Source organism: Podarcis raffonei, chromosome 6 (assembly GCF_027172205.1).
Source record: "Podarcis raffonei isolate rPodRaf1 chromosome 6, rPodRaf1.pri, whole genome shotgun sequence".
Classification (NCBI taxonomy): Eukaryota; Metazoa; Chordata; class Lepidosauria; order Squamata; family Lacertidae; genus Podarcis; species Podarcis raffonei.
This window is the reverse complement of record NC_070607.1, coordinates 19941936-19959720: the sequence shown is the minus strand read 5'-3', so window position 1 is coordinate 19959720 and position 17785 is coordinate 19941936. Positions and strand designations below refer to the sequence as shown.

General features: G+C 41.5%; 1 long non-coding RNA gene across 1 annotated transcript; it reads left to right on the top strand.

Moving 5' to 3' along the window:
• Positions 1-12029: 12029 nt before the first annotated feature.
• LOC128415395 (uncharacterized) lies at positions 12030-17487 on the top strand. The gene is made up of 3 exons (XR_008330940.1): positions 12030-12297; positions 15324-15417; positions 17018-17487. It is a non-coding gene; the product is annotated as an uncharacterized LOC128415395 (long non-coding RNA).
• The last annotated feature ends 298 nt before the right edge of the window (positions 17488-17785 follow it).

The window sequence follows — 17785 nt, the reverse complement described above, 5'->3', positions numbered from 1 at the left end:
GACTTCTTGCTTAGACACACTAAAAGTGTAGATCTGCTGGGTGTAGTAATAATAATAATAATAATAATAATAATAATAATAATAATAATAATAATAATTATACCCCGCCCATCTGACTGGGTTTCCCCAGCCACTCTGGGCGGCTTCCAACAAAACACTAAAATACAATAACCGATTAAACATTAAAGGCTTCCCTAAACAGGGCTGCCTTCAGATGTCTTCTAAAAGTTTGGTAGTCATTTTTCTCTTTGACATCTGGTGGGAGGGCGTTCCACAGGGCGGGTGCCACTACCGAGAAGGCCCTCTGCCTGGTTCCTCTGTTGTGCTTGTTCCTCAATAAAGTAAACTTTTACGATCTTAGCAGGGTTAATCTGCATGCAAGAACCTTTCCGTAGGCACTGGATAGCTCAGTTGATTAGAGCATGGTACTGATAATGCCAGGGTCACAGGTTTGATCCCCATATGAGACAGTTGCATATTCCTGCACTGGACATTTTAAAGCAGAGGTTGGATGGCCATCTGTCATGGACGCTTTGGTTGAGATTCCTGCATTGCAGAGGGGTTGGACTAGATCAGCGTTTCTCAACCTGTGGATCCCCAGATGTTGTTGAACTACAACTCCCATTACCCCTAGCTAGCAAGGCCAGAGCTCAGGGATGATGGGAGTTGTAGTCCAACAACATCTGGGTCAAGAACCGCTGGACTAGATGATCCTCAGGGCCCCTTCCAACTCTACAATTCAGCAATTGATTCAATGATCAGTATCATTGGCTAGATTAGGTAATGTTTTGAGTTTCGTTTCCTTCAATACAGGGAGCCCTTGGGCAAAGTGCTTCCTGGAGAGCCACTTCATCGGTGGATCCCAGTGGGCAGCAGCAGTGTTCTCGGAGTTGCATCAGGAGTAGTGTTGGAGATTAAAATGGTGGCTGCACCTAGCTGCCTAGCACTGCACAGAGAGCAGGTCTAGATGTTGTTGTTGCTTAGTCGTTTAGTCGTGTCCGACTCTTCGTGACCCCATGGACCAGAGCACGTTAGGTCCTCCTGTCTTTCACTGTCTCCCGCAGTTTGGTCAAACTCATGTTTGTAGCTTCGAGAACACTGTCCAACCATCTCGTCCTCTGTCGTCCCCTTCTCCTTGTGCCCTCCATCTTTCCCAACATCAGGGTCTTTTCCAGGGAGTCTTCTCTTCTCATGAGGTGGCCAAAGAACTGGAGCCTCAGCTTCAGGATCTGTCCTTCCAGTGAGCACTCAGGGCTGATTTCCTTAAGAATGGATAGGTTTGATCTTCTTGCAGTCCATGGGACTCTCAAAAGTCTCCTCCAGCACCATAATTCAAAAGCATCAATTCTTCGGCAATCAGCCTTCTTTATGGTCCAGCTCTCACTTCCATACATCACTACTGGGAAAACCATGGCTTTAACTATACAGACCTTTGTTGGCAAGGTGATGTCTCTGCTTTTTAAGATGCTGTCTAGGTTTGTCATTACTTTTCTCCCAAGAAGCAGGCGTCTTTTAATTTCGTGACTGCTGTCACCATCTGCAGTGATCATGGAGCCCAAGAAAGTAAAATTTATCACTGCCTCCATTTCTTCCCTTTCTATTTGCCAGGAGGTGATGGGCCCAGCAGCCATGATTTTCGTTTTTTTGATGTTGAGCTCCAGACCATATTTTGTGCTCTCCTCTTTCACCCTCATTAAAAGGTTCTTTAATTCCTCCTCACTTTCTGCCATCAATGTTGTGTCATTGCATATCTGAGGTTGTTTCCATAAAGAGGGAGCCTGGGCAGGCATCAGTGGTCGACTCCAGCAGCAGCCCAATGATGCTAAATGCTGAGGTCAGCCCTACTTCAAAAGTCTGCTGGTAGTTATTTATTTATAAAAATAAATTTATGTACCACTCTATCATAGAAATATATCAAATTGGTTTACTGCAATATAAAACCATGTAGTAAAACCATACAGAAAAGCTAGCAAAAGAATTAAAAACAAGAAACAGTAGACCGTTGTGGGGGATGTACTCTTAATTGCCAGCAAAGGCTTGGCGGAATAGAAAAGTTTTCAGCAGGTGTTGAAATGTTGGCATGGAAGGTGCCTACAGAATCTCTCCTGGCAGCGAGTCCCATAGGACCGGCTCAGTTTCTCTTGTAAAATGAGCCTCACCAACTCTGGGACAGAGGCTCCTGCAGATGATCTCAATGATCAAACTGGGATATAAGGGTTCAGGCACACCTTGCAAGAGCAGTTTGCACGTTCAGGTAGTTAAACCTTATTTTCACAACACTGAACTGCCTAGATGCATCTGTTGATGCAGACTGAAATGTGTTTCCATATTCCCAACTACAAGCGAAGAAAGATTAGTCGCTTCTAAAGCTAAACCATGGCCGCTGTTAACAGTGAAATAAAAATTTCCCTGTTCTCAGACTGATTATGTACATCTGATTTTGTATACTTGATACTTCTCTATAAAAGTAAAACCTATGGGGAATGGTGTGTGAGAGAGAGTTTGGAGAATGTAAAAATCCTCCCCTTACTCTAATCATATAGATGACAGGAACAGTTTCATGTGATTTTTGTAATTTTAATTTCGTCTCCCCTGAATGTAATTTAAAATTTTATACACACAACTGTTTTGGTCATTAGTATTCTTTTCTTTGAATCTAAAGTGTAACGGTCTTTCTATGAATGATTGTGCAGTCATGCCACAGCTGAGGTGAAGATTTAGCTTCAAATAAATCATTTCCACATTCTTGCTTAAGTGGCTATTTTAGAGTAGGGAAACACATTTTCTATTGGGATGTAATGCTGCAATTTCCTTGACCTAAGGTCTGAACAATTTTTGAGCAATGTAGGTTTAGTAGTTTAACAACAAAAAAGAAATATATATATAAATGAAAGAAGCAAAAAAAAAGTAAATAAAAGTACCAAAATCTGTAGAACTAAAACCAAATGAATTAATCATCTTTTAAAAATTAGTTTGACAGATGGGAAGTTCCACACATAACTTTATGAAAACAAGGAGCAATACAGTATGAGTCTAAGGGCCACTTATATTATATATTAGGTGTATACCTATTGTTATCAGGGAACAGCGATTCACTACAGCTGTTTACTTGACATATTTAAAAGCATCTTAGTCCAGTCTTTGATTCCTGAATTCTGATTCAACAGTGCCCAGCCAATGAGCTCTAAGGAACACACTCATCATAGCATGAAGGCAATATGCTTTTTATTCGTTTTGATTGTATTCAGTAAAGTCCTACTCAGAGTATACCGACTTGAATTAATGAGCCTAAGTTAGGTAAAGATAAAGGGATCCCTGGCCATTAGGTCCAGTCATGGCCAACTCTAGGGTTGCGGCGCTCATCTCGCTTTATTGGCCGAGGGAGCCGGCATACAGCTTCCGGGTCATGTGGCCAGCATGACTAAGCCGCTTCTGGCGAACCAGAGCAGTGTATGGAAACGCTGTTTACCTTCCCGCCGGAGTGGTACCTATTTATCTACTTGCACTTTGACGTGCTTTCGAACTGCTAGGTTGGCAGGAGCAGGGACCGAGCAACGGGAGCTCACCCTGTTGCGGGGATTCGAACTGCCGACCTTCTGATCGGCAAGTCCTAGGCTCTATGGTTTAACCCACAGCGCCACCCACGCCCATATTCTATTATAGTATTTGCCAAAATCATAATCCATTGCATAGTTGCAGGTACACATGGCCAGCTGACAGTAATGTCTTGTTGGTGGGTTTCCCATAGGCATCTGGTTAGCCACTGTGGGAACAAAATGCTAGACTAGATAGTACCATGGTTGCTGTGCTTATACCCTGCAGACTTTTCCTGTATGGAGCACATAAAATGGGAAAGGAAGAGAACTATTCCCAAACACTCAAAGGACAGATGGATGCCAACAATTCTGGGCAATTGCAATTGAGCCACAAATCTCAGGCACATGTCCATCACATGTCCCCAACTGTATGGAAGTGAGCACATTGCCCTTTCACACTTACTACGTTTTGCAACCAGAATTGCGTGTGGAGGAAGAAAGGGAGAAATCATTCTTTTGCAACTGTTCATGTCCGTAAGGGGATGGTGTGGGGGCTAGCCATTAACTAATCAAATTTCAGAATACTCTAGCATTAAATGGTGACTCTGTTTTTACTGTTTTACTCTGTGTTTACTGTTTTAACTGCTTTTGAACATAAGAGACCTGCTGGATTACAGCGGTACCTCGGGTTACATACGCTTCAGGTTACAGACTCCGCTAACCCAGAAATATTACCTCAGGTTAAGAACTTTGCTTCAGGGTGAGAACAGAAATCGTGCTCCGGCGGCGCGGCAGCAGCGGGAGGCCCCATTAGCTAAAGTGGTGCTTCAGGTTAAGAACAGTTTCAGGTTAAGAATGGACCTCCGGAACAAATTAAGTACTTAACCTGAGGTACCACTGTATCTAGTCCTGCATTCTGTTCTCACAGTGGCCAGCTAGATGCCTATGGGAAACCCACAAGCAACACCTGAAAGCAACAGCTCTTTCCACACTTGTGGACTCCGAGCAACTGGTATAAAGTGGAATTCTGCACACAGATCTTTTGGGATCCATCCATTCCCAACCCGAAAACGTTTCAACAGTAACACTTCGGTGGTGAATTGCATGATGAGGTAACAAGTGATACGGAGTCCTATATGGATGAAACTTGAATGTGGAAGAGAACAGTGTGAGAGTCTTCTATTTATTAATAGAATTAATTAATCTTAAAAGGAGGACACTGGTGCCAAATTAAGTCAAGTTCAGTATCATTGATGTCAAGTAACCTGTACAGTGGTACCTCGGGTTAAGTACTTAATTCGTTCTGGAGCTCCGTTCTTAACCTGAAACTGTTCTTAACCTGAGGCACCACTTTAGCTAATGGGGCCTCCTGCTGCTGCTGTGCCGCTGGAGCACGATTTCTGTTCTCATCCTGAAGCAAAGTTCTTAACCTGAGGTACTATTTCTGGGTTAGCGGAGTCTGTAAACTGAAGCGTATGTAACCTGAAGCGTATGTAACCTGAGGTACCACTGTGCTAAGAAGTGGGGGGCGAGAACAAGTTATTTGATGAGATCAATTCACAGCTATATAATTTGGGCAGCATTTTTGCAGCCACTTGACTTCGTTGAGATGGAAGGAGTTGGAAGTGGTCGAAGTGATTCCACCCTAACAGCAAACATAAGCAATTTGCTTGCTTTCCAAACAGCTTAAAATAAATAAATAAATAGATCAAATCACTAAAACCCTTGTAATGGCTGTCAGGCAAGCTGATTATCTTTTCAGCAGTCTTTTATTAAGTTAATACTCCCTCGGCTGATGCCAACAGGTAATCTATTCTGGAAGATGCTTGTTCAATGACTTTTGATGGCTGCTGGTTGCTGGCCACATGTACTGAACACAGAGGTTGAGTGTTTTGTCTATATGTAAGTGTGGGTGACTAGAGAGAAAAATCAGCGTAGGTAGGTAGCTAACAAAGGGAAGGGAAGTTTTGGGTTTTGTGGTTGCCTTGATGTTGCCTTGCCTTTTTTTTTTTAAAGGGGGGGCGTGATTTTAAAAATACTAACTATATGTCTGTTGTTTTGCCTGCTTCCGCAAGTAACTCACGTATTTGTAAAGGCACAAGTCTCCTGTTCTTTCACCTCACGAGGAAGTTTGCCCTGTGAAAAGCAGCACCCATGAAAATTCCTTTTGTTTGGGGAGGGGGGAACTGAGGGGGGAAACTATCAAAACTGCGCTGATTGTGAGAAGAAATACCACATAAATTATTTCTTGGAAAATGCTTAGTGACACTTAGAATTGATTAACATTTCTGTGCTTTCTTTTGTTCTCATTCAAGGGGGAATCTTTTCAAGGCACCCTATTCAGGCTAAATGTAAAACTTTCAAAATGCCTTGGCCTTGAAGAGCACAGAGATACATGAGGATGGATACATCAGCGGGAAATGGTTTAAAAATATGTCAGTGTAAGTCCCCCCACCCTAGCCAAGTAGATTGTAAGTCTGCCGGTTTATCAACAAATAAAGATACAATATTGTTTAGTGCTACCTACTTCTCAAATCACAAAAGTGGTTTTTGTGAGGGCTAGACAATACAGAGCAAGAAAGTATGTTTAAAGATGCATTTTTTCGCCAGATTTTTTCTGACGAAGAACAATGCATTGCTATGATTTTATAATTATGTTTTAAATTTCATGAGCTTAGTGAAATAAATTATGTGGCTTTGCTAGATCTTAAATAGTTTTGTTCCACTTTAGAACCACAGCTGGAAGAAATTAGGAAGACATGTATTTTGTTTTTCTTTCAAGAGAAAGAAAAAATTATGAAATTACTTTCTGATCCTATGCATGTTTACACTGAGTTCAGTGATACTTATTTCCAATTAAATGTGTATAGGATTGCAGCTTTAATTTCACTACACCTCTGCTATGACATTCATAATCAGGAAATGCGAGCTATAGTGGCCCAAGAGAGGAAGATTTCGATTTCATCTCCGGTCTGCTGTTCACAGTACAACAATATCACTGAATGCAGCTCCTTTGGTCTCTGCCAGCTCTCACGTTCAACCAGTTTTTAAAGAATGCTTTGTATGCCGGAAAAAAACCCTGATTCAATCTCTTCTGTCTAGGTAAGGCAGGAAAAAGCACCAACGAGCCAGGTATTGTAGACAATTCTGAGCTAGACCGACCAATTGTATGTCTCAACATGTCAGCTTCCTAAATTTATATTGGGCACCATATTTTATTTGGTGTGTGTTCTTGTGCGCTTGTATTAGATCTGCACCCTCTGCCATTGACTTTTGGCTTTTTCATTGCAAGTTTTGAAATGCAGAAACTCTGATGATGATGATGATGATGATGATGATGATGATGATGATAATAATAATAATAATAATAATATTTTTTTATTTATATCCCGCCCTCCCCAGCCGAAGCCGGGCTCAGGGCGGCTAACAACAATAAAATAATACAACATTCTAAAATCATTTCATTATAAAATTAATTCAAATCAAATTGATGGCAACCATTGGGCTAGAGTTCTGTGAAGATTGCCAAAGGAGGGAGTCAGGCTGTGCCCTGGCCAAAGGCCTGGTGGAACAGCTCTGTCTTGCAGGCCCTGCGGAAAGATGTCAACCATAGATTGGTTATCTGCACGTTCGGCTGCGTAACTTTGATGGTGTGCCATGGAGATTAAGACTACATTCTTTTGCACACCTACCCAGCAGCAACAAGCACGGGAAGACCTTTCTCTCCTTAGTAAAGATTAATGGGAATGGGCTGCACAAATTACGGTATCTCTGATGACTCAGACATAATTTTGCAGTGACCAAGCTCTTGCGGATTAACAAAGCAGAAAAACAAAAACACCAAAAGAGGCTTGCTACAGCCCTGTGCCTTGAGGTCACTGTTTGACATTGCATCATCTACATTGCTGTGGGATTATGTGTACTTTCAAATTAAGAACAAAACGGCTAAAGTGAATGCCAGTCTTTCACTTTTGTGCAGATGTTATAATTACATTTCTATGTTAACTATGGGAATAGGAAGTTATGCAAAACGAATAGCTTTACTCAGAGTTGAGTATCCATGGGAAAGGGCTATAGCTCAATGGTACAGCAACCGTGTTACATGCAGAAGTCAAATTTCCAGCATCTCCAGGTCAGAGATGCTGCCTGCCTGTGTAGACAATATTGAGCTGGATGGACCAGTGCCCTGACAGCTTTCTGTGATACATGGGAAAACATCTCTCATTCTAGTACAGAAGTGTGTGTGCATGCAGTCATCAGATTGCGAACAACAACATTCTCCCCCACTTTGGAACAAGAAATTTACCTTTGCTCATATTTGTGAGTTTCCTAAATTTGTGATTCTCAAAAAGAGAGGTACACGTGTGTCCTTGTGCACTTGTGTGTGTTCAAGGAGAGGAGGTTTACCTTGATCTCCCCTCCTCTTAATGCATCAGCTTAGGTTTGGTTTTTTGTTTTGTATTTCTTATTGAATTGAGAGCCATTGTCAGGTGTGGCATATCAGATGGGGTGCAGAGATCTCAGTCAGGATAAGATTCTCAGAAAGGGTTGACTGGCTTGTACTTGGATAAATAATGAGATTAAATAGTGAAACGAAATGAAAATACCACAGTGTATTTTGAGAGCATTTGTTGAGGTTCCATTTTTAGGACTCAGGCCTCTGAAAGAAGGATATAGCAATGCTAACAGCACAGATCATTCAATTCCCCACTCCTCCGCCTTCCTTCATACGTCTAAATAATGGTTTCTAATAACTGCCATTTAGTCTATTTTAGCCAAAAATGTAAATCATCTTAAGAAAAAAAATTAGATGTGCCATATGGAGATTGGCGTAATTCTTCCCTGGCCTCTCTAAATGATGCTTGTGACTGGTGTAATACAGTTACTAACTGTGCAAATCTATATATGTCTGCTGGAAAGTAAGACACATTGAGGTCAATGAAACCTATTCCTAGGCACGTCAGGCTACAATTCAGGCTAAGAGAGTGTGTTGGGAAAGGCCTAGTTCAGATCACATCCCAAAATAAATGAATGGCCTTAGGTAAGCCTCATTCTTTCCACCTCAGCCCATTCTGTACCATACTTTTGGTCTGCCTTCCAGGACTGTTGAAAGCACCGGGCTGTTAAACTATTCAGAAGCAGTTGTGAGCATGAGATGTCTGTCCCTCCCTTTCTAGTATTCTTATTGTGGGATTGGCACACCTCATATATGTTCTTCGCAATGTCTATGCAACATCATTGGGATCAAAATGGCAGCCTGATGCTGAAAGGCCATCAATGTAGGCCCCACAGGCAGACCTTCATGGGGAAACCATTTCATAAATGGGGTGCTACAACCAAGAAGGCCCTGTCTCCAAGTGTTATCTGCCATCATCACTTCAGACAATAAGACACCTAGAGGAGGACCTCAATTACCTGAGGACATAGGCAGGCACATGCTGTTGTTGACAAGCCCTCGGGTATCCATGTACAAAACCATAAAAGTACTTCCCTCTTCCCTTAGAATTCCCCCTCCAGTAAGCATATATGGTCCTACTTTTTATCCTTTCCCTTCCCTTTTCTGACCTAGATCAGCTATGAACATCTCTGTAGCAGCTATCCAACTTACATTTGCTCCTAATGTGATTTAAATCCCCTTAGTGTGGTCTTCAGACCACCAGTGGTCCATGGGCTTCTGTGGTACTGCAATGTGGTATAGTTTCTTTTATTTCTTATTGTATTGACATTTTGAATTGCATTTTTTAAAAAGAACCGTGCATTGCAATTGCTCAACAATAGGCAGGGTGGGGACATTAAACCGTCTTCTAAGACTTTCAGCCATTTTTTTGGGACTAGAGAGGAAGTTTGGGAGCCACTAGTTTCAATGCTAATTTCCACTTCCCACATTCAAAGCCCATTCTTTCCCTCAAAGAATTCTGGGCACTGTGGTTTGTGAAGGGTTGCTGGAATTGTAACTATGTGAGGAGTAAACTCTAGCACCCAGAAGTATTTGAGAGGAAAATGCACTTTCTAACATTTCAGATTTCAGATGGGCAGAGAGATTTTAATCCACGTAGTAGAAAGATTCAGCAAATCCCAAAGGCCCTCTCTTGAATTATATTCAAGTTTATATTGCAAATAAATAAAATATAGGGTATTTTAAAAGGGCATTTGTTGTGACTATTTTCTTTTCTGCTTCACAGTACATATAATAATGTTATTAGTTACATGAAACTTGAATTATTATTTTTTATCTGGCTTGTCACTTCTCATCTAGATCCCAACCTTTTCATGAAGATAATTAAGAATCTTGTGCAAAGACATCCAGTCTGTGACATCTACATATTATTAGCATCATAAAATAGTTTTCAATTAATTTTTTTAATTTTTTTGTTTAAAGTTATGAGGTAGGTTTTCAACTCTGATTAAGTATTCCTGATTCATGCATGATTCCTGGAAATCTCTGTGGCTGAACTTGTGCAATTGCCACCTCTTGGGTTTGTTTTTCAATTATGACCGCTTTCCTCCATTTTATAGCTGCAGCCATTCTTATGTTATCATAGTGATTTATCTGCTCAGGAATTCTGGTGGTTTTTTTTTTATCAGCTGATTGCTTTAGTGAATTCTATCATAAAGGTGATGACACAATGTCAGTTGACTGGCTAACCTAATCATTAGATCTATAGTAACACTATAGTTTGTTTTTCCAGGCAATTGCTATGTTAATTTGCCACACTGTCAACCTACGGAAGGTGGAAATAACAGGGTATGACAACTGCATTACTTCAGCAGCATCATAAATGAGAGTGGCAGCTGGGAATGGTTAATAAACATTGTACATTTTAAAATAGTCCAGAGAAGAAAAAAAATTCCCTTTTGCAATAGTTACAACTTTTATAAATAGTGTTGCTCCTTTTTACTTGCTCTGATCTCAGGCCTGAAGCACACAAATGAAGCTTTTACCACATCTCCAACACCTGGAAAAGTTTGACTGCTTCCCCTGCCAGCTTGCTGTTTAAAAGCACAGGGACAGTGGCAAGACTAGCTAAGAAAAAACACAATAGAGAGCAGGATTTGTTTTCTTCCTCAAATTAAATTATTCTGTAGATTTACTGGTTAACACTAAGTGTTTATTAATACTCAAATGTACCTAGTTTGAGGTTTGCTCACATTTTCTGCCTATTATTATTATTATTATTAAATATTTTATTTACTAGCCTGCACTTGTGCTTTTAACTGCAACATGATATGCAGAAATTATGGCAGTGAAGCTTTCATAATCCCTTCATCTTCCTTGCAGGAAAAGACTTGCTTTATTTCTGGGTGCCTGCTGCTGTTCAAGGCATAGGATCAGGAAGAATAAAAAAAGTTTGCAACTCTTACTGTTTATGCAAGCTAGACAGCGAGGCTTAAGTGGGTACTTGCCATTTTCCCCTTTATATTTACTTCTCCTTCAGAAATCTAATATGTAGGATAAGGTTTATCCCCCTCCAAAATGCACTTTCCCCTTTCTGTGCCCACCCAGTAGTTTTTCTCATGCCACCACTGTAATGCTGGCCACTCAACTCAAGCCTTCAATTTGAATGAAGGTTGCAGGATTTTATATATATCTATATCTAGGAGACGCGGGTGGCACTGTGGGTTAAACCACAGAGCCTAGGACTTGCCAATCAGAAGGTCGGTGGTTCGAATCCCTGGGACGGGGTGAGCTCCCATTGCTTGGTCCCTCCTGCCAACCTAGCAGTTCAAAAGCACGTCAAATTGCAAGTAGATAAATAGGTACCACTCCGGCGGGAAGGTAAATGGTGTTTCTGTGCACTGCTGTGGTTCGCCAGAAGCAGCTTAGTCATGCTGGCCACATGACCTGGAAGCTGTACGCCGGCTCCCTTGGCCAATAAAGAGAGATGAGCGCAGCAACCCCAGAGTCGGTCCCGACTGGACCTAATGGTCAGGGGTCCCTTTACCTATATCTATATCTATATATATCTATCTCAAAGGGCACAAACCAGTGTGTAGTAGTATTTAGAGTGCTGAACTAGGATCTGGGAAACCAGGGTTCAAATCCCCACAGGGTGACCTTGGATAACTGGGTGACCTTGGACCAGTCACTGCCTCTCAGCCAGCCTACCTCACAGGGTGGTTGTGGCGATCAAATGAGGAGAGGGAGAACCATGTGGGCCACCTTGAGTTCCTGGGAGGGAAAAAAAGGTGGCATATAAATGAAAATAAATAAATAAATCAGTGTGAGATTCAAACTCTTTGGAGTTGCTACCTAGGTACAAGTTGAGTTCTTTTGTTTTCCAAATTAATATGGGTGTAACTGTCATGGAGCTGTCTATAGATACAGTGAATATAATATTTCTGTAGATCAGCGTTTGCTTTCCTTTTAACACATGGGATGCCTCTCTCACTTTTGCATCTTAATCATGGTGGTGGTTTTTTTGTTTTTTGTTTTTTTGTGTATTTGCATTATGTCTTCAATTCACTGCCTACCCCAACAAATGAAAACCCTGATCATTATTAAAGCAGCAACTTTCATGCAACCTTCTTAAAGAGTTATTCTTTCTCTGCAGGGCTTAAGTATATGTCCTAAGGCATTCTTTTCGGTTTGCATGTTAACTCATTGAATTACTAGATTGATGCAAAGAAAATGGCTCCCATCGAAACTCCTCAACATCTCTGAAGATCTCCATGGACATTCCTCCAGGGCCACCGACCTGATTATTATTAGCATAGAATACCACTTCAACTTCAGTTGCTTCGCTGAAGAAATCCTTTGCACGTATGTTGTTGCCAAAATCTTCTTCCCAGAGACATGACCCACCAGGCTTTGTCTGAATATAAAACAATGGCAGGTGCATGTGAAACAGAAGTAGTGTGTGTTCATTGAAACATAATGCAGGGGCCGCTGAAATGTTTTCCGCAGCAGGGGGGGGCACAGCTGCAGTTTATCAGGGCAACTTGCTGCCTCATATTCCACGTGGGAATGTATCACCAGTGCCATGTAAATCTTAGCAATCTGCTCATCCTTAATTAGCGGGCATTAATTTCAAGCATTTGCCATGTTAAACTGACATGTTTGAACTCTTTTTAAAGTGTCGGAGTATGAAAGATTACATAGGAAAATCTCTGGCAGCTATTGTAGCAAACTATCGCTTGTTACCTAGAGTAGATTCAGATGACTGGAGCTTCAAAGTAACCAGCTTAGTAAGAGCTTAGCATAGGTCACCTGCCCTGTGGGGAGGGGCAAGGTAGGTACCTGTACCCGACCATGCATTTAAGCTCAGGGTTACTGCAGTGGTCACAGTAACTGTGTAGCCCGTTCACTCACACCAAAGGATGTGCGGAGCCCCTCTCTGAATGTTATATGAGAAGCTTCCTTAAACCAGGTCAGACTATTTGTCCAACAAGCCAAGCATTGCCTAATTTGAATGCCTACAGCTTTCTGGGGGTTCAGACAGGAGACTGTCGCAACCTAAGAGCTCTTTACCTGAAGCAGGAGTAGTCAAGGTGGCACCTTTCAGGTGTTCCTGGGCTACAACTTCAATAATAATAATAATAATAATAATAATAATAATAATAATAATAATAACAACAACAACTTTATTGTCATTGTACAACCTGTGTACAATGAAATTAAATGAGCCTCCCCCCACAAACATTCAATGTCAATGTTATTTTCCGTTCAGCAGCCTAACAGCCCACGGATAGAAGCTATTTTTTAACCTGTTGGTACGGCTGATTAAGTGGGACGTGGGTGGCGCTGTGGGTTAAACCACAGAGCCTAGGACTTGCCAATCAGAAGGTCAGCAGTTCGAATCCCCGTGACGGGGTGAGCTCCCGTTGTTCGGTCCCAGCTCCTGCCAACCTAGCAGTTCGAAAGCACGTCAAAGTGCAAGTAGATAAATAGGTACCGCTCCGGCCGGAAGGTAAACGGTGTTTCCGTGTGCTGCTCTGGTTCGGCAGAAGCGGCTTAGACATGCTGGCCACATGACCCAGAAGCTGTATGCCGGCTCCCTCGGCCAATAAAGCGAGATGAGCACCGCAACCCCAGAGTCGGCCACAACTGGACCTAATGGTCAGGGGTCCCTTTACCTTTATGGCTGATTACACTTCTATATCTCCTGCCCGAGGGTAGAAGATTAAAGAGGTGATGGCCAGGGTGTGAGTCATCCCTGAGAATTTTTCATGCTCTCCTAAGGCAACAATCCCTTGCGATGTCATCTAGCGGACTCAAGGGACAGCCCATGATATCATGTGCTGTATTCAACACCCTCTGTAGAGACTTTCTGTCCGTGGCTGTCAGGCCAGCATACCATCCCTGACTGCTGGCTGGAGCTGCTGGGAATTGTAGTCCAAAACATCGGGAGGGCACAACATTGGACACCACTGCTTTAAATGTAAAGGCCAGGAATGGAACTTGGGACATTGTGCATGCTAAATGTGTGCTCTGCAGCTGACCTTTGCAGAGCCAACCCTATCATTAGGCAGAGTGAGGCAACCATCTCAAGAGGCAGATGTTCAAAGGCAGCAGGAACAGCTCTTGAGCCCCCAGCCATGGCCACTCCTGGGCCTCCAAATTTGGCCTGCTGTCTCAGCTTTGATGAAGGATCCTATCTAGGATTCCTATTTACTGTGGTATCTGGCACCTTGTAGTAAAGGGCAGGTAATAACAACAACCATAATTAATAGCCCATGTGGAAGTGTGATTCAGTCAAGTTCTCTTATTTTATTTGTTGGTGGTTTGGCAAAGCTCCCCAAGGAGCACAGAAAAAAATAGCAAAATACAACAATAATGATAAAAAAGATCCAATAAAATGAGAACACACTTACATCAGTTACTCTGGAGCTCATTCTGTTGACCAGGGTTTCCCAAGCTTGGGTCTCCAGCTGTTTTTGGTCTGCAGTTCCCATCATGCCTAGCTAGCAAGACAGTGGTCAGGGATGATGGGAATTGGAGTCCAAAAACAGCTGGAGACCCAAACTTGGGAAACCTGCTGTAGACAGTGAAGGCTTGTCCTTTAGGGCAAATGGGGCACTGCCCACTGGCCCACATTCTTGCTTGAATCCAGCCCAGGTCAGCTTTCTCCTCCTTAGTTTCAGTGTTGCCATTATCAGAAAATAATAGGAGGATGGGGCAAAATTTAAAGAAGTTGGTTCAGAATGCACCTACTGGCCTTTCAGCCTTCACCCTCCAAGTGGCATTGGCCACCACTGGCTATAGAAAACATTCTGGTTCTCGTGATGAAGTTACTTTGATTATAAGTCTCTCCAGCAATACCCATTTTAAAAGCATTTGATGTGAATTTCAAGACATTTATTCTGAGAACTCAATCTATTGCTAGGTCCCGTTTAGTTAAAGGGTCAGCATGTATCTTTCATATAATTTTCTTAAGCTGCTAGTGAAGAGACAATGATAAAATAATTAAATTCATTCGAGACTGCAATGCTGCAAGTCTGTTCTTGGAAATTAGCCCTATTGAATTCCATGGAAGTCAGTATCTACTTCTGAGTAAACCTACATATGGTTGGCTAAACAGGAACATAGTAGAAATGTAGTATTAGCATGAACAATTAGATTTTTTAGTATGATTGCTGCCCCTTGAGCCATCAGGATGCCTTCTGGGGAATATGTAAAGAATCTTCATGAGTTTGGAATTTCTTATTTATGTATAAGTTTAGGCATGAAATCAATTACTTGCACAATTGGCATGCTTTGATTTGGATGATATGTCTTATAAGTTTGAGAATATTGCTTTTGAATGTGAATGGCACAATTAATTTCTTCATTTAATTTCTCTAACTTAGGTTACCAAAGTTCGTACTCGATCAAATATGGCTAAGCACAATAGTCTGGTCTGCAGAAAGCTGCAACTGAAGGGGGTGGAAACTGTTCCTGCAGGTAGGGAATAAGGATTGAATGCTCCCTGCAAACAAACAAAAAAATCCCAACACCCTTCTTGTGTATAGAAAACCAACATGTCTATATGAAAATTAAAATTTTTATTTTTATTAATCAGATTTATATACTGCCTTCATCAAAAGATCTCAGGGCAGTACACAAGATAAAACCTATAAAGATTTTAACCTAACCTTCTCCCCACTTTTCTATGAATAGTGATTTCTTGCTGTCTCCACTGCTACCATCTAGACTCTGAAGTATTACAGTCTAAGAATAATATCGATATGTTGCTCCTTTTCTCTATTCCCGCACAGCTTTGGGAGCATTCTGGAAGCTTTCACTTCCATCATTGATTAACCACAGCTTGTTGTGTCAACTTAACCAACAAACTGTGGTCAAGATGACCTATGGTTTATCCAGCTTATTTTATGCAAGCCGTAATTAACATTAGCCACAATTTGTCAAGGTTCGGATGACACTAGTTAGCATAATATGAAACCTAAAGCTCCTGAGCTGTTCTACTGTGGCCATGGCAGAGGAGCAGGGGGCAAGCCTCAGGCCATCCAAACTTCCTCATTGTGTGACTTTCAAACTCTCCCATTAATTGCCTCACTGTTTTGAATCTCAGATGATAAAATCTCCATGAGGTGACTTTATTGACTCATTTTCACAATGAAAGCTGTTTGTTTGACATTGCTCCTACTTGAAAAGGGATGAGGTTACAAGCACCTTAGAAAAAAGAATCCCATTTCAAAAAGATGTCATAGTCTGATGTCATAACGGCAGCAGTTTTTTGTAATATGCAAAATTAATTCAGTCTAATGTCTCCTAATGAGCAAATGAGATGGGTCAAGTCATCACAAGAGAGTTTTTGCTACCTCCTTTTTAAAAGTTGTGAAGGAGGCCTTAGAAGTCATTCCCTTGCAAAATGAGAGAAGTGGTTTCGCATCAGGAATACTTTTATTTTGTGCTTTTGGAAGAGCATGTTAGGGTTCATAGAGCTTTGCCCTGCCTTTGGCATCTAAATCCTATGCAAAAACATGCAAAGTTGGGGTTTCAAGAAACATCTCCAAACTCCCTTAATCCTTCCATCGACAACTGCACTATTGGGTTACACAGTTTTAATCCCAGAGGAGTTGTCTCTTGACATTAAACTGTCCAAATAGTATTTATATCTGCTGCTGCCTTGCAAGATCACTTAACCCTGCACAGCAGTTTAAAAGTAGTTAATGACAGCCCCAGCTTGACTTGCCCCTTATGAATGATCACATAAGTTCGACCTGTGCTGTCATGGTTTATGGAGGAAGGCAGTTTGTCCATTGCCTGCTGCTTCAGCCCCAGCAGGTAATTTGAAATGAAATGAGACAGTTTCTACAAGCAGATTGATTTGGGAATCTTGCCTGTTCTTCCCTTTGACCCTTGACAAGTTGACACTACAAAGATTGTGACTTTAAAAAATGATTGGGTGCAAATACATTTAGGTAGATGATTTACCGCGTGTTAAAGCAAGGACGTTCAGAGTGAAGCTGTGAGGGAAGGTAATTGTGAACTTTAACAACTCATGTTTTATGTTTCTGTTTTTCATTAATTATCTGACCAGATGAATCTACTGATAAAAAGTGTACCGTGTAGTATCCAGCAGGGTCCAGTGGAAAGACTTCAGAAGCCAAGAGCAGATCATTAGCTAATATGTGGATCTGTGAGTGGACAATTAAAATGCTGCTACAGTTGTTGTTATAACCCTGTTGAAGCTTGTTGCATTTAGTCATTTGGAATAGATAGCAAAACTGAAAAGCAAGGGTTAAGTTTGAAGGCAATGTACCATGAGTTGCTATTTGAATATATGGCTCCCATGCATAACTCACTTTTTTTTTTTTTACCTCTTCCTCTGAATGCAGTAATGAAACCACCAATATTGAAAAAATCAGTATTGGGCATGCATGAGAACAACAAAATCAAAGAGCCACTGGCAGTAACCATAGACAATACTGAGGTAGATGGAGTGATTGTCTGGCTCAGTTTGAGGCAGTTTATATTCCCTTTTCAATTTACCTAAGCGGGAAACTATTAGTGTTGTTTACTAGGGAACCCTGCTCCCCGATATTTTTAGCTACTGTTTTAAGCTGCACTGCTGAAGGATAAGCTTAATTCTCCAATTGAAACTATGGAACTTTACCTATCATTTTGTGTTTTTTTTTTTCAAATCTTGATCTGGGACTTTTTGTGTGCCACTCTGAAATTAAATTATGGGTGCTTCTGTAAACCACAGGGATATGACGATCCAGCATAGCAGGGATGATAACCTGTATTCCTCCAGATGTTATTAGACTTGAACTCCCATCACTTCCAGCCAGCATAGCTAGTGGCC